The sequence below is a fragment of the Leptonychotes weddellii genome, chromosome 7 (genome assembly GCF_054177405.1).
Source record: "Leptonychotes weddellii isolate Sample4059 chromosome 7, ASM5417740v2, whole genome shotgun sequence".
Taxonomy (NCBI): Eukaryota; Metazoa; Chordata; class Mammalia; order Carnivora; family Phocidae; genus Leptonychotes; species Leptonychotes weddellii.
This window is the reverse complement of record NC_138375.1, coordinates 128,701,931-128,725,137: the sequence shown is the minus strand read 5'-3', so window position 1 is coordinate 128,725,137 and position 23,207 is coordinate 128,701,931. Positions and strand designations below refer to the sequence as shown.

Genomic DNA, 23,207 nt, shown 5'->3' with positions numbered 1-23,207 from the left:
TGGGAAGTTATACTTTTATACTTCCTAGGGAAGATCAGTGACTCAGAGCTGGGAAGGAACCCGAGTTTGTACCGTCATCCTGTTTGTTACCCCTGTAGGTGCCAATTCTTTAAACTGACCTTCATGAGCACTTGCAATTTGGTGTTCTACCAGAATCTTTTCTTCATGATATACTGGTTGCTACTATTTCTCGATGGTTTTAAAATCTTTCTATAGCCTGCCTGCTTCCAAGAAGGGTATGTTTTTGATGTCATTTAGTTGGGAGTCAAGGGAGCACAAAAGGGAAAACAAAGGACTTGTGTCATTTACGCACTGGAAAAATCTATTGCCTCCCTCCACCCCCATGACTGTGGCTTTTGATGGCATGAATTAGATACCTGGGGGATGCCCCTCTCTGGGCCCGTACATCAATTTTCAAGACATCTTTTGGGACTCAGAGTGTTTCTTGAAGAGATGAGCTGTAGGTCTTTTTAGTAATGGAGAGCATATAGTTTCTTGTATGCAAACCTTTCAAATAAGCGGGCAACATGTCTCTTTCTTTTTCTTCTAAAATTGGCTTCTGAGGAGTTAAATAGAGGCTGCTTTCATTTCTCTAGGATCCATGTCTTCATTTTTAGGAACTCTTTGCATTGCTTATTTTCCCTTTGTGAGTGGTATTACTCTACCTAATTCTCTAATGATGTTGTTAGTAAAGTTCAGTTATTGATTTCGTGCATCAAGCATGACACTAGCTGTCGTATCTGTTTTTGGAGTGGTTAAGAGTCTTGGGTTTAAAGCCTTGGATTTGGGGCCTGGGTAGCTCAGTAGGTTAAGCGTCTGCCTTCGGCTCAGGTCATGATCTCAGGGTCCTGGGATCAAGTCCCACATCGGGCTCCCTGCTCAGCTGGGAGTCTGCTTCTCCCTCTCCCACTCCCCCCTCTTGTGCTCTCCCTCCCTCCCTCTCTCTCTCAAGTGCATGTTCTCTCTCTTTCTCTCTCTCAAGTAAATAAAATCTTAAAAAAAAAAAAAAAAGCCTTGGATTTGCCCTGTTGTATGACCTTGAGAAAAGTGTTCAAACTCTAGACTCTATTCTTAATTTGTAACAAAACATAACCACTGTAACTACTTCATTGCTTTGTAGTATCTAATTTGTAGGGTTATGATGAGGATTTAATGAGACAATGGCAGAAATAAAGAGTGTGTGTGATTATATGTATGTGAATGTACATGCATATATCCCCACACTTGACTGTTGTCATCGTTTTTAGATCCTGGGGCTAGAACACAGGTTGTTAAGTCAGAAGGTAGAGAACAGGGCCTAACTCCATTGCTGTCAACTTGGCTCCTGTCACAGAAAACTATGTGTCTCTCATCTCTCTAGGTGATTCTGATATCCAAACGAGTTTGTTTTTTTTTAATATTTTATTTATTTGACAGAGAGAGAGACAGCAAGAGAGGGGATACAAGCAGGAGGAGTGGGAGAGGGAGAAGCAGGCCCCCCGCTGAACAGGGAGCCCAGTGCAGGGCTCAATCCCAGGACCCCAGGATCACGACCCAAGATGAAGGCAGACGCCCAACAACTGAGCCACCCAGGCGCCCCTGATATCCAAACAAGTTTGAGAACCATTGATCTAGAACCATTTTCTTGCCTTAAAACATAGCTGGTTTAGGGGTGCCTGGGTGGCTCAGTCGGTTAAGCGTCTAACTTCAGCGCAGGTCATGATCCTGGGGTCCTGGGATCGGGCTCCCTCCTCAGCAGGGGTGTCTGCTTCTCCCTCTTTCTGTGCCTCTGCCCCTGCTCATGTGTGCTCTCTCTTGCTCTCACTCTCTCTCTCAAATAAATAAATAAAATCTTAAAAAAAAACAACACGAAATAACAAGCACAGCTCATTTTAACAAGTGAGGATACCCATCCTACATTTGCAGGGTTTCAGAGAAATTGAGTCTGGAATCCTTTTCATTAATCTATTTCAAATACTTCTCATTGTCACTAAATTGTCTCTTACATTGTCTTTCTAAATCATCCATGCTCCAGGTGAGCATAAAGCCCTTCACACAGGTGGCCTGTGTGAAGATGAGGCTATTTGTCATGAAGTTGTATCGCATTTGGATTTTTGTGTAGGCCTGTGCACCTCTTTTCGGACTGTGTGGATTTCAGTTTGAGTCACAGATCTTGCCTTCTATGTCTGTTTATCTGCATCAAAGTAGAATGGGTATACAGTATCTTTTTGAGATTTACAGGGAGGAAAAGTCTGAAAAAGTTTCTCGTGGAGGGATTGCAAATGGAAAATTAATGGCAGCTTATCATTATTGCTAAATTAAATTGTGTAAAACATCACAGATATTCTCAGGCTTAATCTGTTGTCTTGATTGATTGATGTGGGACCATATTTATGAAAGCTTTCACTGATTCACACATGAACAGACTTTCCCTCAGTCCTTCCACTGCGTTAGTTAGAAACCCATTTCAAACTAAAATTTTAAAAGGGGTGGGGAGTAGGATTTTTTGGTTCTTCCAACAGTCTAGGAATTCACCTCTTGACCTGTCTCTGGCATAGCTGGATCCAGGGAGTCATATCATGTCTTTAGGACTTGAGAACTCCCTATATTCCTCAGCTTTACTTTACTCCATTTGGTTTCCTTCTCAAGCAGACCCTTGACTCCATTGCTCTCAGCTTCGCTATCCCAGCAGAAAGAGCACTTCTCTTTCCCAATCATTCCAGGAAAAAAGCCCAGGTCTAGGTCTCATTGCATGTGACTTGGATCATACCTGTTCCCATCCTAACCACTACAGCTTAGGAATAGAAGAGTGATTCAGGAACCTAAATAACACACCAGTCCCCCCAGGGATGGGGGGGGCGGTCAAGCCCATTGTAAAAACACAGAAATTGGAGACAGGTGATTGCCTTGAGGAATGATGAGGGGCTGTACCTGGAAGAGGAAACACATTAGTGGTCACAGGACAGCAAGTGTCCACAGTTACCTCATTAGGTCCTAAGTCCCTGGACTAGGAAGCCTCCCACCTTGGGGATTTTCACCAAGATTTTGAAGTCTTAGCAAGGGAAAACGAGGCTGAGATCGATTCTTTGGGAGAAACCCAGTAGTTTTTTTTTTTTTTTTTTAATGGGACTTATAATTCACCATTTATTGGTTCATTTCCATACATTTCTGATTTACTTTTCTTTTTTATTTTTTTTATTCTTATGTTAATCCCCATACATTACATCATTAGTTTTAGATGAAGTGTTCCATGATTCATTGTGCATAACACCCAGTGCTCCATGCAGAATGTGCCTTCCTCAATACCCACCACCAGGCTAACCCATCCTCCCACCCCCTCCCCTCTAGAACCCTGTTTGTTTTTCAGAGTCCATCGTCTCTCATGGTTCGTCTACCCCTAGTTTTAAAAAGGTGTAAGTCTGATTTTCCTCTAGTCTCTTCTACCAATTTATACAGTTTGTGTCTATCTGTTTGACAGGTTGTTTGACAACCTTCAGAGAGGGCAATTTAGCAATAGTTAACCATATTTTAAAATACAGTTAATCTTTTGCCCCAGTAGTTTTATTTCTAGAAATGTATCCTCCTTTGGACATATTTGTCCTTTTGCCATACGATGTGTCTAGAAGATTATTTATTACAGCATTGTTTGAACTAGCAAAAAACAAACAAACAAACAAACAAAAACCTGGAAATAACCTACAAATCCATCAAAAGGGGACTGGCTGGATTAAATTATGGCACATCCCTCTACAGAACACTACTCAGCGGTAAGAAAGAATGAGAGCCTCTTTACATGTTGACATATGGACATATAGTCCATGGTTCAGTGAGAAAAAGGGAAGGTGTAGAACACTGCATTTCTTGGCAGATAGAAAAGAAGCAGGTAACAGAAGCGATGGAAACAGAATGGGCTTTCAAACAGTGGTATTCAGGAAGCTTGTTTTTTCCTTAATACACTTTTACACCTTTGTACTGTTGTACTATGTGAATATACTCAATCTCTAGAAATTAATATAATTTAAAAAACAGTAAAATGCTTACATGAATTGGAGACAGTTCTACCACTAATAATTAATCGAATAGCATAGTTGATAATTGCAAATCACAGCCCATCAGCAGCTGCTCAAATAAAGAGTCTGAATGGTGGTATGGAATGTTCTTCAAGACATAGTATTTGGCGCATCTGGGTGGCTAAGTCGGTTAAGCGTCGGCTTTTGGCTCGGGTCATGATCTCAGGATCCTGAGATGGAGCCCTACTTGGGGCTCTGCACTCCATGCTCAGTGGGGAGCCCGCTTCTCCCCCTCCCTCTGCCCCCCACACTCCTGTTCTCTCTCTCTTGCTCTTTCCCTATCTAAAATAAATTAATAAAATCTTTAAAAAGGGTGGGCGGGAGACATAGTGTTCAATTAAAAACTAAAACAGAAGCCAAAGCAAGCTACAGAAAAAACCTGTAGTATATGCCCTTCATGGGAAAAGAGAAATATGTATATAAACAGTTTGTATAGAGATGGGACATCCAGGAGGATGAAAAGACACACAGGTATTTAACAGTGACAGACTCTGGGCTTGTGGCCTGGGGGCACTTTCTTTGCAGTGTATCCCTTTATATGCCTTATGAATTTTCAATTCCCATGTCCAGATAATAATTAGTTCAACAAAAAGGAAAACAAAGGCAAGGACAAACATGTAGCTTTATCAGTTTGTGAACAGCTGAGTTGACCTTCTGGATCAAGAGAGGCATGCCAAGTTAAAATCAATGTTAAAGGAAAAGCCCAAGCTCACATTGTGTAGAGCCGGAGTCCTAAAGATACGTCTTTAATTCCAAAAATGACCAAAATAGAAAAGGCAATCACAGGTGATCGATGGGTTTACTTTTGGAGCAATGATAGGCTGAGGTTTAAGACCTACTCAGCTATAACAGTCTCCTTTTCATAGAAAATGTTGCACTTTTTATGGAATTTGGCAGGTCAAAAAAAGAAAAGAAAAATGTTGGCTTTTCCCTGTTGCCCGTTCCGCAAAATTCTGAAATATTCAGAACACAAGAAATGCATGCAACAAGCACAAGGACCTTAAAAAATATTCTTGGGCAGATGTATCCAAATCCACTTCACATCGCTGAGGTCCTTGGCCAGTGGGGGAACCCACAGCTGGCTAGATGTCTTAGCTTTCACTTTCAAGAGAAGGAGAGAGAAGGATGGTGGAAAGTGAGGCGTGTTATTTAGGGTCAGGTGGCAAACAGAGGAGGGTCTGAAAAACATGCTGAGCCTACCTACAGCAGGAGCACTCCATTTGGGGGGAAACCCAGAGGTGGGGGTCCGGCCTCTGGATGTGAAAACAAGAGTTCTGGCAACCCCTTTGCCGCACGTCAGCTGTCATTCTGTCACTTGGGTGAAGTTCCTGTGAATCAGAGCTTGTTCTTGCTCCCTCTCCTGCCACAGAAGTGTCCGAGTCTGGCGTTCCTAAGCTGCATGAAGTAGGGACACATTCGCTTGTTGAATGCTGACCATTCCTCAAGTAATCTGCTATTGTTAGTCACGAGTTTCTCTACTTGGGCCTCTCCCCTCCTTAAACCTTTGCCCATCTGCTTCTTCTTCTAAGATGGAGTCCAACCACAAATTCCTTGACTTCCAAGGAAGATGTGTGTGACCATCCTGACCAGCTTCCATTCTTTCTTCTTCTCTGAGCCCTGGAGAGCCATCTCCTTCTTCTTGCTCAGTCCATGCAGTTCAGGTAGTAAGCATGGTGGCACTTCGGGATCCAAGACCAGAAGCTGGGATTGGCCCCCATGAGTGCCCCAATGCCCCTTGGCCACAGTGATGGGTTTATGACCAACTGATCGTAGCATCATGAGTCCTGGGATTGGAGAGAGAGCTTCTGGGACAAGCTCTTTCCCACTGAACTTGAACTGAGCAGGATGTGAGCTGGATCGGTCTTGCCGTCCTGCATGGGATCTGAGGGTGAAGGGCACACTGCTGATAGCAGAGCCAGAGACGCAGAGAAACCAGATCTACAGACACTGCATGATCCCTGAACCTGGCCAGGCCCAAAGCCACATCCACCGTGGACGTTTTAGCTATGAGTCCCTGAAACCCAATTCCCTTTTCCCCCTCCTATCTCCTTACGCGGCGTTGGGTTTTCAGTCATCTGCAAAAGGGGGAACTCTGACTAATGTATCTCCTATGGGGATAATCATAGTCCCAAACCTGGGTCTTGACTTCTTCCTATATATCTTCATCTAGATTAGCTCATGGATTCTTCCAACAAGCTTATGCAATAGTCAGGACAGTATATATTAATCTCCATTTATATTAGGGGGAACTGAGGTTCATAGAGGTTAAATGACTCGCTTGGGGTCCTAGCTGGTAAGAAATAGAGCCATGACTGGCCCCTTCTCTGGAGCATTGCTGGCCTGTAAGCTTCGAGTCCTTCCCACTCACCTCCAAAGGCAGGCACTGGGGGCCCTGCAGGCTCAGCCAGGACAGTGTCTGAGATCTGGGGGGTTGGGGGGCTGCCGAAAAAGTAGCCTTCTGCTGAGTAAATGGGAAATAACCAGCTCCTCATACCAAATGAGGGCCGGGGTAGAGACTGGCTGACTGTCAGAAAGAAGCCATACCCAGGTGAGGAGGGCACCAAGGGGCAAAGTCAAGGACAGGGAGGCTCAGGGAGAGTGACCATCCTCGGCTGCAGAGTGGACTTGGGGAAAGGAGGTGAGGGTGAAAGCCCGGGTGGCGATATTTCTGTGTCTCTGCTGCCATCGTCGTGAACATCTTCGCAGATGGGAGCTCCGTGCCCTGCAGGTTGCCACTCAGAGCTCCTGACCTGGTTCCTCCACGTCCTGACTGTTCCCTCCCCTGCACCCCACTTACCTTACCTTTGCCCAGGGCCCCCGTGCTCAGGAATGTTAGAAACATCAGCATGTGTGGTGGTTACAAAACAATGGAATAGGAATTATTTCCGTGTCTCTCTCTCTTTGTTAAAGTTGGAGGATGGAAGCCATTTTGTGTATTACAGAAAGATGAAATTCCTGGATGAGGTTTGAAATCTTCTCTCTGCAATTTATCACTGTCTTTGGGGCACGGGGATTCAGGCCCTCAGACGCCAACCTAATTAAAACAGCTGGGTTAGAGAGTGAAGAAGAAACAGTGCCAGTTAGCACGTTCTATAATGAAGGTCTCTATTTTTTTTTTCTTTTAAAAGAGCACCCCCACTGTATAAGTGATCACCGTTGGTTCAGGATTTTGTGGGTGCCAGTGGGGAGCCGCGGGGTCAGCGGTGAGCTCACCTTCCCCTCCCCTCCTGCACCTGACCTCTGCTGACCCCTCCCTCCACCAGCGCATAGTGTTTCTTCTTCAGGACTTGGCAGGTAGTTTGTCACGCTGATCTTAATCAGATCACTGTGTAATTACAGAGGGACTGTCAGGATATTTTCGCTTGTCCTCTCCTAACGAAATGCAGATTGCGTGGCATGTATACATAGAATTACTCTGTAATTCAAAGTAAATTGACATTTAATTTCAATTTAATTACACAGGAATTACAGACATGACAGATACAGTCTAATTAGGAAGCAAAGTAGAAGAATCTGTTTATGGAACGAAAATCCATATCATGTCACACTTTTAAAAGAATCAAAATAACTCCTCTGCTTTTTGTAGAGCATATGTAATAACAGCCACGGCCATAAGAATTAAAGCTATAATTCCGGCCCATCTCCTTCCTTGCTTGCTCTCTCCCTTCCTCCCTCTGTGTCTTCATCCTTGCACTGACTGAACACGCTTCCTGGGCCCCCATTCTGTCAGGCTCTGTACTGGGCCCCGGGTGCGGAAGGCCAAGGGAAGCTGACGGTGTTGTCGCCTCATGGGGTTTACTTTGCCCATTTTTTCCCCTTCTTCTAGGACACCGCAAGCAGGCCACCCGGCAGCCACACGCGCTGTGGACCCAGAGCACTTGGCTACACTGCCGGGACCTCTCAGGAGGCAACCGTGTGTGGAGGGGCGAGAGCAGGTGGGGAAGGGCGCACAGAGCCCATTCTATGGTGGTTTTACCCTTAGGACGGTTTCATCCAGACGCGGGATCTCCCCGGCTTTCTCTTCTCTTCCAGTGGGTCTTTGTTTTTGTTTGTTTTTGTTTTTTTTTCCTTCTTCTCACCCCTGCGCTCGTACAAACCAAATGACAACCTGGCCCACTCCCTGCCTTCCCAAAACCCAGGCCCATCGACCTAACGGGACAATAGAATGTTCTTTCCAGCTCATTAATTTTCTTCAACCTAGCTTGCTTTTGTCATCCCCGATCCCTCCCCCATTGCTCACTATTGTGATAATCCCTAACATGGATATAATACTTGACAGTTTGTAATAGGCTTTCCCTTACACTGTCTCGTTTGATCCTTCACCACAAGTCTGTGAAGAAGTCAAGTTAATATTTCTATTATATCCAGTTTACTGGTGGGGAGATCAATAACCAGACGTTTATCCCCTCCTATGGCTTATTGGTAGGTGTCCTGGTCTCAGACTCTTCTGGGGTTGATGCCACCAACTTGGTTCTAAGGACATCAGCTCCGTGTCTTGCACTGAAGACCCTTTATGTTTTTCCTCCTGTTAGCCCAGATGTCACCTTTAACATATCACTTATGCAATCATTTATTTTAATCTTTAAAAATTGATTTAGAAATACTTAAATACATTTATTTATTTTTTTTAAAGGTTTTTATTTCTTTATTTGAGAGAGAGAGAGAGAGGGAACACTAGCAGGGGGAGGGGCAGAGGGAGAGGGAGAAGCAGACTCCCAGCTGAGCAGAGCCCGATGTGGGGCTCGATCCCAGGACCCTGGGATCATGACCTGAGCCTATGGCAGACGTTTAAGGACTGAGCCACCCAGGCACCCCTTAAATACATTTATTTTAAACGAGACCTTCAAAGCACTACCTCAGTGGACAACTAGCACCCCCTGATAGAAAGAGGTCACCGTTCATCCCCATAGAGCAGAAAGGAAGCATCATCACTCGATTAGAGCTAGTTACTGCCATGGCTTGCCCATGGCTCTGAGCCTGATACCAGCTCCTTACTGATAGTTACCCTTAGCCGGAGGGAGAGTGGTGTTAAATGTCGACTACCACTCAGCAGAGACTTTCTCCTTAATGTACTCGGAAGCTCTGAAAAGGAATTGAAAATGAAAATGAAAGCAGAGAACAGTTTTCTCAGTGGGCATTCAAGATTTTTTCATGTTCTGTGTCCTCCTAAAAACACTCAGCTGCTCCCTTTCTGGCCTGCCTATTCTATTTCCCATGAACACGACTCCACTTGTGTCTACACAGAATGCCCAGAAGGTTGCATCCCCACTGTGAGGTGTCATAGACCGACACTCTCCAACCTAGTTTTCTTCGCTGGCTGCAGGGCAGGCCTGATGCCCAGGGCCTGAGGCTTTCTGGGCCCTTTTGCAGCCTGCCAGGGGTAGGTGGGGATTATTCTCTCCTAGATTTCTTTTAGACGTTGCACAGACTTGTGTATCTTACGGAGAAACGCACCTTATTGGAAAAACACAGGCATAAGAAAAAGTGGGCTCTTTCAGTGTTCTGGAAACCTTCATGGGCTTACTTCGCCTCCCCACACTTAGAGTTCAGCCTCCCATCAGTCAGAAGGTCGTATTGGTTTGCTTATGGAAAATAAAAGTCCCCCATGCTGAGAAATGGAGCATTTTGAGAAGGACGTCAGGTGTCTCCTTGAAAATACATCTTGATGAAACGTAAATGATGATATAAATGAATCAAACCCAATGGATTAATCACATCATTAACATATCAATCATTAACAAGTAAATTTGATAAAAAAAAATGGAACTGCTCCCACACATAGCTCCGAAATTCATACATCAGGCTGCTTTAAATCTGGAACAAAGCAGATATAAATAAACATAGATCAATAATAAAATAAAAATGATCGTGTCCCTTATTGTAATTGCAGATCTTTAGGTGAAGAATAGAAGTACGTACGTAGGGACGGATGCTTCTGTTTGCTTGATGTGGCCAGTTGGAAATCAAACAGAGAGAGGCGTGAATCTAAATGCACGGTCACAACCACCGTTCCTGGAATCCTTACTCCTTGTTCAATTGCTTTCTTAACCTCATGAAAATAAAATCAAGGCGGAGGCAAGCCACTTCGAAAAACACACAGAGAATTCATCTTCACTGTGCAGGAGATAAAATCAAAGGATGCACTGCTGTCCCACTGCTTTTTCATCAGCTTAAAAAGAGTGTATACCAACAACAAATCTGCTGGTGCAAGGGGGTTAGCCCATCAAAAAGAGATCAAAGGCAATAAGAAGGTCTCCATGAGGTACAGGGTGGCAGAGGACCGGGGAATCTGCAAAGAGACAGTGTGTCACGAGGCAGGGAGGATGGAGAGCAAGCAAATGAGAGCACATTTCCACAAAGTAGAAAGTGATTCAGCAGGTCACGCACTCCCTGCCTTTGGGATTAGGAGAGAAATCTGCCCTTCTGCCCTGTGTCAGGGCCAGTCCTGCCTGCCTTTGTGCAGGGAGTAGGGTGTGGGGGGGCAGGGGGTGAGGGACCTCCTCTTCCCGATGCCCTTTGGTGCTGAGGGCTCAGCTTTGCAAATTGGCAGTAGCGGGAACTGGGAACTCGGGAGAGCTCACTGCAGTGGTTCCATTATAAGCAGAACTGTTGAGTGGGTTTTTGGGGTATCTCAGTAATCCCTTCTTGATTGGCCACTTCCCCTTTTCAGACTCACTCTACTTCTTGGTTACTCCAAAAAGAAGATGCCCCACTCTCTCTGGATCGGAGCCTCTTGCCTCCCCGTGTCTCAGTCCTCATCAGGAGATATCCATCCATCCCCCGTGTCCTAGGCTGAAAAGACCAAAGTTCAGGGGGACCACCTGAGACACCTGCCTTCAGGTAAGTGGTGCGAGCGCAGGAGACTGTAGTGCGTCAGGGAGCAAATGCTGTGTCTAGAGCAGTCAAGTTGAAGGCACTGCTGACCTCAGAGCTTGCCCAGTCAAACACTTCTGTGGGGAGGCTTCTCCCAGCTTCTCCCAGCTCCCAGTTTGAAACCCTTGCCAGGTCTGAGAAAGAATCTGATAAAGGCAGTGGAATTAAGGTTTTAATGAGTATGATTGACACAGTGTGCTACCTTTCCCCACCCCACCCCCCCAGACCCCACCCGACCCCGCTCCCGCCAAATAAAAAAGATTTGCACTCCAAAAAAAGAACCCATCGTCTGAAGGCAAAATGATGTGCGATAGATGTAGTTGGGACAGGAAGGCAGGCTGATAAAACAATGTGCACTTTCAGGCCACAAACACACCATGGAAAGCAAAGTCATGGCATTGACCCTGAAGTTACACTCCCATTCCCTGCCCTCGTACGGTGGGTGGCCAATACTCAGGGGACCTTTGCTCGCTGACCCTGGAATCATCAGCCCAGCGTGGCCCTTCTGGTAGTCACATTGAGTAGTTGGGATTGGCGGGGAGGTCAAAGCTAGAGGAGAGGCAGTTCCTGTGTGTCCTCACCCCAGGCGCTGCTTGAGGCTGGGTGAGGGAGGTCCTTGGAGGTTTACTCCAGAACTCCTCAGAAGGCCTGGATAACTCTCCAGCACCACCACAAGAGTCCTCTGTTAAGAAATCTCTTAAACCGGGGGCACCTGGGTGGCTCAGTCGGTTAAGCATTCTACCGTTGCTTTTGGCTCAGGTCATGATCTCAGGGTCCTCGGATTGAGCCCCACATCCAGCTCCGTACTCCGTGTTGGAGTCTGTTTGAGATTCTCTCTCCCTCTCCCGATGCCTCTCCTGCTGGTGCTCTTTCTGTCTCTCAAATAAATAAATAGTGTTTTGTTTTGTTTTTTTAATTTCTTACTGGATGTTGCCAGTGATCCCCAAGCCCTACTGAAAAATTGGATTCCAATGGTAAGTGTGGTCCAAAAGGCCTGATCTGGGATTTGGCAAGTCTGAATTCTAGTTCCCATCCCTGCATTTATTAGTGGTGAAACCTTGGTCAAATTGCCTAACTTCTCTAGACCTTGAGTATTTGGCCGTTAAAGTTTCTAACTCCATCATTGCGGTAGGATCAGAAAAGAGAATAATGGCACTCCTGTCAGGGTTGTGTGAGGCTCAAAATGAGATGCTGTATGTAAATGTTTTGGGCAGAGTCCCCAGTGCTTCACACATGTTCAGTTATTCCTCTCTGGCTATTTCCAGATGTAAAATCAGATGCCATGGAAAATTGGAAAAGCCTATTCTTGTGAATTCCTAGTCTCCTGAATCCAGTGGAAAAACATCAGGCCAATTTTAAACCTATGTATTTCATATAGTGGAGTTTTTTTTTTTTTAATGCCAAAATGAAAATTTTACTTACTCCAGAACTTGATGGAAATAAAATGAAGTCTGCAAGAATATTAAATGCTTAACCTATCACTTTCTTGCTCTTGGGAAATACATATATAAAAAGAAACCCTGTGCATTGTGTTCTGTCGTCCTGTGTCTATACATAATTAAAGATCTCTTTCACCATCCAAGATAATTTAAAGTTCAGGAGGGATAAATATCACCACTCCAGCAAATGTGCTAAATTCATGTTTTAATAAACTGAATTTACGCTGCCTGGTTCTTGCAAAATTAAGAATTAGACACATATGCTTTCCAGGAAAAGTAGTCAATTGCCTGGCTTTCTTCTGGACTAAAATACCATTTTCCCAGGAAGGGAAAAAACAAAAAAAAAGGCTGGCCTATATTTAGCACTGCTTGATGACCTTGGGGCCAGCTGGCAGCTAAGGAAGAGAAGGAGATTTCGACACTGGGTATAGAGGTAGCCTCAAGACGGCAAGTCTTAGAAAAAGACTCCAGGGCACCCCACGTTTGGAGGTCTGCAGATCACATCTATTTCCTCCTCCTTGAGTTTGCCTTTGGAATTTCCGATTGCCTTCTGAAGCAACTTTCCTTTTTCTTTGTCTCAAGCAATTAATTTTACTCAACACATTTTAACTCTTGATTTCAAGTCAGACGTTCCTTTCGGCATCATTTTTGTTTATTGAGAAGAACCTTAAGTTATAATTCTGTGGGTTCAATAGTGATCGTCCCGCAAGCTTTATGGGGTAAGGAGGACCCTGAAGAGCCAGGCATATAAATTTTGTTAATAGCCATGTTTTGTATGCACTAAGAGACTTCTTTCCAAGCATGGTGACTCCTTTATAAAGAAAATTGTCACTTCCAAGTAATAAATCACTCTTGATTTTTATAATTCCAGATCTAGATTAAAGCGGGAAACGTGTCTGAAAAAAGTTGTCAGTGGATAAAACAGTGTTGCTGAGTAAATAAATAAAATTCTGCTTACAATGTGGAGTCACATCGCAGTCATTGCTGGAAAGTGACTGCAGCCTTTGTTTTAATAAAATACACCAGGTAAGTCCCTGAGGCTGGCTTCCAGCAAAGAGGGGGTGTGTCTGAGTAGAGAGGGCAGAGGCAATTTCCAGAAAGAACACTGTTTACCTGAACAGTCTGCTTTCCAAGAACCTCTACGCCTGGTCAGGGAGTCTTAGGGAGTGAGCCAATTGTGTGTGTGTGTGTGTGTGCGCGCGCGCGTCTGCGTCTGTTTGTATGTGGAGGTCTGTGTGTGCACGCGTGCGGGAGCATACCCACGTGTGTCTGTGCAGGTGTGTGTACTTGGTGGGCTCCGCCTGGTTGTGTGCACGTGTGTGAGTGGGTACCCGTGCGCCTGTGGGCGCGTGCATCCGAGCACCTGTGGGCGCATGCGCCTGTGAGCACCTGCATCCGCGCGCCTGTGAGCGCGTGCGCTCGCAGGTGTTTTCTGTGTGATGGTGGTGAGTGGACGGAAGGAGGGACGCCAGCTCTCTTTTTATGCTTTTCTGTGGTGCACAGTAACCTCTACAGCTGCAAAGTTAATGATATCTAGTGCGATGCTTTTTCTAAAGCATAATCAGTTCCCACAGTCACAGAATTAGAGGGAAGGAAAGGAAGAAAAAAGATTGATGGGTTTGGCAGAAGGTAAGTTGCTATTACTATGTTCTGTAAACGTGAAATTGTCCCATTAAAATGATTCTGAACTAGTATGATATAGTTCGGAGAAAAAAAGGTTTGTGTAGAACCTCTTCAGGGACCTCTTCAGGGGCAAGAAAACCTCAGTGAGTAGCCAGTATTTATTAGGATACCATGGCCGGGAGGGTTGGAAGCGAGCTACACACCGCCTTGGAAGCACAGTTCATGCCGAGAGAGAAGACTGTAAGCCCTTCTGTGTAAGGCTGCGGGCTTGTTGGGCTTCATGGCATAGGACTTGGAGATGTTCCTCAGCTCATGGTTTAGACCCCGGGTTTTATTTTAATGGTCTGGGACTTCAGGCAAGTTACTAAATTTCCCTGAATCTCTGCTTTCCCATCTGTACAGTGGGAATACTGATACCTTCTCCGTAGTGCAGCAAGAAATTAAATGAGAGGTATTGGGATTCATGAAATGTTTTCTCCATTGACTTCTGAATTCTATCCTTACGTGAATGGTTTTATAAGCAATCTCTGTCAGGACCTAGATTCCCTTGGATTAATTGGTTATCACTCCCCAGTAGGTCCAGTTAGGAAATTGAGGAAGATGATATTCTTGAGTCATGGACATCTGTCATCTAATGAAGATTGATAAAGAACCATTGAGCCCGGTGTTGGCTGAGCTGTGTCCAGTGGGGTCTCATTCCCAGTGAGCGCACATCCCGCCAGTGGTGTGTCAGTGAGGGGGGTCGAGAGAGAAGGGCACTGTGGTTGCAGGATCAGGAGTCCCCACTAGACCTTCTACTCTTGATGATTAATCTCTAGATGTCTGTCCTCAGAACTGCGCCTATGACAAAGGACATTCAGCTTTCATATTGTGTGGCGGTTAAGAGCATGACTTTTGATTCAAATCCTGGCTCTGAGAGTTACCAGCAAGGTGATCTCACCAAATTACTTCATCTCTCTGGGCCTCAGTGTCCTTATCTATAAAATTACAATCATCATGCTTCCCTTATATGGTGGGTGTGAGGATTAAAGAAGTTGATGTGTATATATATATATATATATAAACTGGCCAGCTCATAGCAGTGAATCAACATTGGCTTTGGTCCTTAGATGATGGTGGTTATAATTGTGGAAACTTCCACGATGTTGGATTCTGGGCCTATCCTTGGTCTGCTGAACGCATTTGAGAAGATATCCAACACTGAGGCCTGCGAGCCATTTTGGGATAATGAATCCCACAGTCCAAGGGCCAGAAGTGCGCACGGTCCCCCCAAGCCAACATCCTTAAAAGTAAAACCCAGGCCAAAGGGAACAGGAAAAAAAATTACAGGAGATCCTTGTTTCTTTATGGCATGCTGGTAATATCAGTTTAAATTCTCCTGTGGACTGGGTGGGGCAAAAAAAGAGACTGTTTTTGTATTACTTTACTCTTTCCAACTAGCCTTCATCTTCGTACTCACAGTCAATCGACACATCAATTATGACTCTCACTGCCAATGAAATGGAGAACGTATTTTCCTTTTATAATCAAGCCGTATGGTCTAGCAGTTAAAACTACATGTTTTGGAGTTAACTGCATCTGAGTTTGATTTGAGACAAATTGAACTCTCTGAGAGTCCATTTCCTTACCTTTAAAACCGGGTAATCATGGTGCCTGCCTCACAGTGCTGTGGTGAGGATTATACGATAAAACGCACACAAAGTCCGCAGAGCAGGGTTTGGAGTTGACTAATCAGTCAGTAGGTATTAATTTCTGTGGTGGTTTAAAAATATTGTCAAGGGGCCCTTGGCAACAAAGAAAGGCATCGCCGTGAGGCTGTGAGAACCTGGCCCACCCCCACATTGGAAAGCCCACGGCGCTCGTTGCAAAACACAGAACCCAAGAGGGGTTCCAGGAGAGGTGGTCTTGCACAGCATGGCTTCCTCTGGGTCAGGAGCCAGAAAGCCCAAGAGCAGGACTGGCTCCATCATTTGCAGGGCCCATTGCAAAATTAAATTGCAGGGCTTTTCATTCAGAGTTGTAAGAATTTCAAGATGGCAGCCGCAAAGCATGAAACCAAGCATGGAGTCTTGCTGAGCCTGGGAGGCTGTGAACTGCTCAGCTTTGCTCGCCCCAAGCCAGCCCTGGCGAGGAGTGAGGGGGCGTGCTGGGGGCGGGGAGGGGAAAGGAGACTCTGCCCTAGAAAACAAGGGTTGGTTTAACAGCTCCAGAGCCACGTCCAGTACACCCACGCTGGTATCCCACACCGGGACACCCATTTTATAAACCTGCTTCCTGCTGAGTGTGCCCCATGCCGTGGGGAGGGGAGGCAGGCAAGTGGCTGCTCATTTGTTGAGCTTTGGGGTTGCCAAACTCAAGGCCAGCATTTTAGGGCCAAGGTTCTAGAGAGAATTTATAGGCTTTCTGCAGCTCAGTGCTTTATACCGAGGGTTAATCCTGGTTTATTAGAGGAGTAGCAAGGACATGTGAAAGACGCCTTGGATGGGCTCCATGTCGCAGCCTGGACTCCTAATAAAACAGGCCGTCCCCACCAGTCCCTGGCCCGGCTTCCCAGGATACATCAGCCCAAGGAAGCAGAGGCGGGCTCCCTGCCAGGGGCTGCACGCTCACTTCATTTCCTGTGGCGTGAAGCACGGGCGTGGACTCCGCCTAGAGCTTCCAGGCCTCCCAGCTGATTCCTGGCCCCGGGGTTGAAGGGAGCAAGGGCTTTGTGGGAAAGTGTGCTGGGAGAGGGGGGAAGTGCCTGAGGGAAGAGGCCCGGAGAGCAGGAGACTGGCAGAGCAAGGTATTAATCAAGGCACAGCTAAGAGAGCAGCCTTGCCAGGAACACTCACTGGCTCCCCGGCTGCCAACGGGCCTGATGGAGGAGTTGCTATCTGAACTCTGAGCAAGTATATGCGCTCATGCAGATAGTGAGAGCAATTACAAACAATATGCAGGTTACAGTCGAGAATAATGCAGCATGTGATTCAAGGTCCTTTCACACGCCGCCCGTGATTGATGGTGCATTAGTTCATTTGTGTACCATGAGGATGCTTTCTCAGTTCTCCAAAAGACAGGGTTCCCTACCCCGTCTTATCTGAAGAGCTCCACGGAATAAAGAAACATCCCTGTGCCTTCTTAGGTCGTCTGGACACCTGAAATGAATGGGCAGGGCCGGGGACAATTCATCCCCAGTCCCTTGTTGCATCAGTGAGGGGGGGGGGGTGCCTAATCCAGGTTTGCGGGGATCTGAGTTCCGGATGTGTGATTCTGAATTTCTGTGCCTTGGCAACTTTTCTGCAGAGTACCACGAAATCTGTGTAGCACAGAATTGGGAAAACGTGTGTGTGTAAATGACACCTGCTAGGAAACACATCCCCAAGCCCGTCTGTGGAAGGGACAGCAGGCTTTAGTGGATGGACAGTGGACACAGATCATTGGAATCGTGCCTTCCTCTTCTCCTACCGTTGGAATTTTGTCTCCGAAGTACATCCAGGGGCTTTTTAAGAATTTTGAATCCTGTGGAGAAGAAGCAGGTGAACATCTCTGAGGCTTTGAGGTTTGCAAGTTCTGATTTGCTTTTCAGAAATTAGTATCTTGAAAAACATTTTAAGAGAGCTTTGCTGCAAAGATTCTTGCTCCCTTAACACAGAAATTTATGGCTGACACAGATTATATAAAACCCTTAGAACCCTTGCGAATAAAGACGCCTCAGACCATAACAAACAGGATGAACCTAGGGAAGATTTGCTTTTAAATCATTCTGTGACTGAAAGCTATTTGATAAACTCCCCGACGAAAGATTACTGGGAAAAAGAATTCCTTTGGATTGGTTTGAACATCCAAAAATTAAATATCACAATTTACACTTACAATAGAAGTAATTTTTTCTTAAAGTGAGAGCAACTAATTACATGAGCTGTTAAAATGTAAGTGGTGATAAAATGTGTTTTGATGTCAATGTTTATCAGAAGGAACACAGCACTTTGCAGAACGGTTTTTAATCCAGGACTGCTGCCCAGTGGGATGGTCAAGTTGACCAAACCCAGGAAAGAAGTCAGGTGCGTGGGGCGGGCTGTGCCTGATTGACAGCCTGAACAGTCAGCTCCCTTGACCTCAGCGTCCTTTGGGCTCCTGGAACTGATCCTTTGCCCAGTGGGCAGGGCAGAGCCAGGCTAAAGAGTATTGTATTCATGGGTTTACTATACATTTACTTATGATGATGAACATTTTGATGACTTTCGGTTTTTTGCTACTATAAACAATGTTAAAATGAATAATCCTGTATGTGTGCTTTTGTACACATTTTGGATTTATAAACCCTTAGAAGAGCCAGATTCTTGTTGAGTCAGTGGGTCTATGGATTTAAAACTGCCAATTTGCCTTCCAGAAAGGTTGTACCAATTTATACACCTGCCAGAATTTTATGAGAATACCTATTACTTCACACACATGCCAACCCAGCATGCTATTCAACTTTTTGATTTTGATTCATCTGTGAGGTGAAAATGACATCACACGTTAGTATTAATTTGCATTCTCTTATGTAAGGTTGAATATCTTTTTATAGGTGAAAAGACTATTTTATCATGTGTTTTTCTGCCAACTCAGTTCGCCCTCCTTGTCCTTTTTTATTTTTTGGATTGTTGGTCTTTTTCTTATTAGTTTTCAAGACAAGTTCTTTATATAGGAAGAAAATTACCGCTTTGTCTATCACATATTTACAGATCCTTTCCCCAGTTTCTCACTTGTCCTGTTACCTTTTTTATGGTACTAGTTCTTTATTTCACAGTGCAGAAATTTAAACCTTTATGCCCTCACATTTCCAAACATTCTCAATGTACGAATTTTTCAGAATGCGATGAGACACTGTGGGACGATATACGGGGGAATGCCAGGCGCTCAGGGCCTTCCCAACCACCCTTGATGTGTCTTTTCTGCCCCGAGCACATTTTCCTTGACACAGTGCTTTCCAGAAACACCTGGACAGGGCCCCAGCACATCTGCCATTTCATACAGTATCCATGGTGTACAGCTGCCTTAGGTGGGACTCCCCAAGACGTAGACCCTACAGCAGCACTTTGCATGTAGGAAGTTCACTGGGGAGTGCTCTTAGCATTTGGAAGGCAGCTGGAGTGTGTGCTTGCAACCCATGGCCCAGCCAAAGGGAGCTCTGGAACTGGTGCATCCTTCAGAGAAACCCAAATGAGGCAAGGTGGAAGGGGCTTGTACCCTACACCAACTAGGGGTTACTCCCAGGGAGGGGAGGTATCCTTGGCATGGCAGCCCCTTTCGCTAAGATCATTTGCTAAGCAGAACCAGGCCATGAACTGTGAGCCCCCAACACTCCCTGGGAATGGTGGCCTTGGTTCTGATGGGAGGATCTGCTAGGTCATACCCTGTATTCACTCCGCAAACTACTTAGGCTGCCTCTGCTTTGATAGATCTGGTCCTGTGGTCCCTCTGGCCTCAGTGCTTTGCCAGCGTATGCTCCCTTCAGTTTTTTTTTTTTAAGATTTTATTTATTTATTTATAGGACAGAGAGAGACACAGCGAGAGAGGGAACACAAGCAGGGGAAGTGGGAGAGGGAGAAGCAGGCTTCCCGCGGAGCAGGGAGCCCGATGTGGGGCTTGATCCCAGGACCCTGGGATCATGACCTGAGCCGAAGGCAGACGCTTAACTACTGAGCCACCCAGGCGCCCCTCCCTTCAGTTTTGAGCAGCTTAGCTACCTTTTCAGTGACCTAGAGAAAGGGCAGTAGAGTGCTCATCGGCCTGAGTGAGCATTTTCCTCTTACTTCTCCCCGCTGGGTCTTCAGGATTCTTTGACACCTTGCACAGATATGGGAAAGGGCTATAAAAAGCTCCCATGCTTGCAGATAAAGTGAACCAGACACACTAATTAAAGAGATGACTATGGTTGCAAATTTAGGGCTTTGGGGAGATTTTGGCTTATGTGTTTCCGCAGTGAAGGAAGGAGAGACAGGATTGCATTTAATGAGCCCAACGTCCCCGGAGGCCTTTGCTTTTCCATGCCTGTTACCCACCAAAGCCCATCACACCGCTGAGCTGGAAGCTCCTTTCTGGATGGTGTGATAGGCATTGCAAATCCCCTCAGAGGACCCTTCACCGGGCCCACAACAGGGCGCCTAGCAAAACATCACCACATGTGTGTAGTACCATTTACTTTTTTTTAGGGGCTGCTGGCTCTTACTGGAATTGGGTTCTCCTCGTGCTTGCTTTGGCTCCCAGCCACCAGCTGGGCCCGTGGCTGGATCAGGGTACACCACGAAGAGGGGAGTTTGTAGCCTCTCCTCTGCGGGTACCAGGGCATGTTCTGTGGACTCGCAGGGTCTGGCCCCACCCTCAGAGCTAATGACCCCAGACGCCGCTCTCAGTCAGGAATTGTGGGTAGAAAGCCCAGCCTCTGTGCCTCTGGGGAGCAGGGCAGCTCTGAGGCTTGCTGTCTGCAGCCCCCCAGAGGCTCCAGCAGGACAGAGCCTCAGGTGCTCACAGTGAAACCTGGCTTATTGACACATTATATTCTAGCTCGCTTCCCTCCTTCCACCCCCTTTCCCCCCCTTCCATCCCCTCCGTCTCCTAAGCTCCACTACTCACATTCAAATCCTTATCTGCCAGCACCAGGCAAGCTTCTAGGTGTTAAAGTTGCCAGGCAAATGGTTCCATCTGGGAAATCGTGCGCTCAAGGTGGATGTCCTACCTTCTCCCCGCATCTCGTCCGTCCAAAGGCAAAACACACCACCAACCCGAGACAAGCAAACAAGGACAGCAACAACAGTGAGAAACGAGTGTCACCTGTTACGTGGCCCACAGAGGACTTATCCTAATTGTCTGGATTGGGCTTTGCAAATGTATTAGTTTTGATGTGGCCGGCTTCCAAAATTACGTTCCAGGCAGGATTCCAGCCATTCTGCCTACTAATTCTTAACCGGCAGGTTGCACGATCTTCTTGATTCTTGACATCACACCGAGCACATTGTCAGTCTCAGCCCCCTGGGACTGGAGAAAAAGGGGGTCTTTGGTGAGGAGTCCAGAATTACTTTCAGCAGACCCCCCACCTGGTTCTGATGAACTGGTGCTCATTCTGCACATGCAATTATTTTCTCTATGTCCATATCAATACTCTGTGCTGATAAAGATTAAAAGGGGCAAAACAGAGCTTGAGAGCTTTACAACTCCTACCGGAGCTGCAATGTATTTTCCTATCTGTCCGTTTGATTGGAAATTTAAATCATCTCACATTTTAGGAAATTGGTAGCCTCATAAGATATGGAATCTGACAGTTTATGGCGCAATCTGCGCCTTGCTGTCTTTAAAGGAAAGCTAGTAAAAATTGAAATTAAGGAAAACAAATAAATACCATCGTCCTCTGATGGTGCATTTTATAACGATCACATCTGCTGCAAAGTGCCTGAAAAATGGCTCTGGACGGCTGCCGGCGCCACAGATCGGCTCACGCGGCGAAGAAGAGCCGAGCAGGAGAGGATGTGGGATAAATGCGCTTTTTGCAGGAGAGTTGAACCTGGCATCCAGGAGCACTCTGCCATTTGTTTGGGTTGCTGTTGCTGTGCATCTCTCAAAGCACGTGAGATTCCTGTCCCTCCATGCCCTGCCCCCGGGTTGCAGTGCCACCGCTCAGGAAGGAAACGGTCAGGAACAGTCAGCAGGGCTGGGTGTGTGCACACGCTCGCCCCTGAACCCGGGGAGGGGGAGCGGTGAGGGCGGCGGCTAGAAACAGCAACAGCTCTGACTTTTTGTGTTCCTCTTTCCTTTGACCTTGGATCCTTGGCAGGTCAGGAGGACAAATCCAAAGTTCGAGATTTAATTCTGTTATTTAAAACTATAAAGAGAATCATTAAAAAAAAAAAGTATTCGTTCAGAATGAAGTCCCAGTGAGATTTACGAGGGGCCGGGCACTGGGTTTAGCGCTTTATGTGGAATGCTTCGTTTAATTCTAACAAACTTCAGAGGTCGGTGTTATTATTATTTCAGTGCTGAAGGTGAGGAACCCAAGATTTAGAGCGAGACCAGGGCTTGGTAGTGAAATCAGGGTGATCGGCCTCGTCTGCAGTGTCCTGATCTGACTTAGAGCCGTGCATGACAGCCTAGCAGGCGTCTTCCAAACCCCGGGAAGAGGATGGAGCGATATGCCCCTTGCTTCGCCCATGCCCCATCCGCCTGCCCCAAATCCTCTTTCTGCCTGTCCCGGGACCCAGGCTCTTGGCCTCCTCTTGTTGTCAAATCCTTTCTGTTCATTAAGATATAAAGAGCTCACAGTGCTCGACCTGAGGCTTCCCTCAGGGGTTCTGTGTTTTCACCGGGTCCAGGTTCTAAAACCAAGGAGCCCCAAGCAACCCCCCAAGGTATTGGGGCAGATTGTGTTTTGGGGGAGACGAGTGGTTGGAAGGCTGGAACTTTGTATGAGTTTGCGTTCCTCCGTAAGCCAGCCCTGCAGTCAGCAAGTTATTCGGAAGGCCAAGGAGGCACTGGTGGGGGATGGGGGGGATAAAACCAGAAAGGGGGGGCCGCCACCGGAGCTGCTTTATCAAGCGGTTAGCTCTGTAGGCGACTGAGCTTCATCCCCAATGGGGAAACCTGGCAGACATTCGTTCTCCTGCAGGAACGTCTGCCTCAGAGTAGTCCTGTTCAGAGGGCCAGGGAGCCTGGGCGTTTATGTGCTCCTCCTTTGGCTGTTGGTTGAGGGCTGCTGGCCCGGGGTGTGTTCGTGCTCTGCTGTTTCTGGCCTGCCAGACGGGTGGGAAAGCAGGCGTCTGTGGTCAGAGAAAGCCCTGGAGCAGAGAAGGCAGGTGCTGGTGCTTGGAGATGAGGCTGACGCGCATGCCGTGGAAAGGCAAGGGGCTGCGCGCAGGCCGCGGGGGTGATGCCCGGCCTGCCACAGGCTTTCTCGACTCCTTGGAACCACAGCCCTGAAGTTAGGAGTCTCATCCCAAGTGGGCATCCCGCCTAGCCTCAGTCTCCCTCCTACCCCAGACTGTTCAAAGACCAAAAAGTGGTACTGGATCCAAACCAGGGCACTGTTGTGTATGTGCGCGCTCACGCATGCGTGTCAGGGTGCTGGTGGTTCTGTAACTGCCTTCTAAACACTGGAGGCAATAACGACGCGTTATACCGGTTTGCTGTGGGTTAGATATTTTCTAAAGCTTCTCTTTTCTTCTTAAGCAGCTTTGATTTAAAGGCGGCAAGATCTACTGGGTATTTA

The 23,207-nt window shown here is 46.5% G+C and overlaps 1 long non-coding RNA gene across 2 annotated transcripts in view; it reads left to right on the top strand.

Annotated features, from left to right (window-relative positions):
• Nucleotides 1-23,207, top strand: part of LOC115937121 (uncharacterized) — a 275,150-nt gene extending 251,943 nt beyond the window's left edge. The window contains exons 4-8 of one of the 2 annotated variants that reach the window (XR_014147283.1): nucleotides 7,876-7,984; nucleotides 9,940-10,311; nucleotides 10,720-10,889; nucleotides 13,233-13,387; nucleotides 23,171-23,207. This is a non-coding gene — a long non-coding RNA (uncharacterized LOC115937121). Of the gene's footprint in view, nucleotides 1-7,875; nucleotides 7,985-9,939; nucleotides 10,312-10,719; nucleotides 10,890-13,232; nucleotides 13,388-17,269; nucleotides 22,505-23,170 lie in introns of those variants that run through there. The other variant, XR_014147282.1, reaches the window with a different exon arrangement.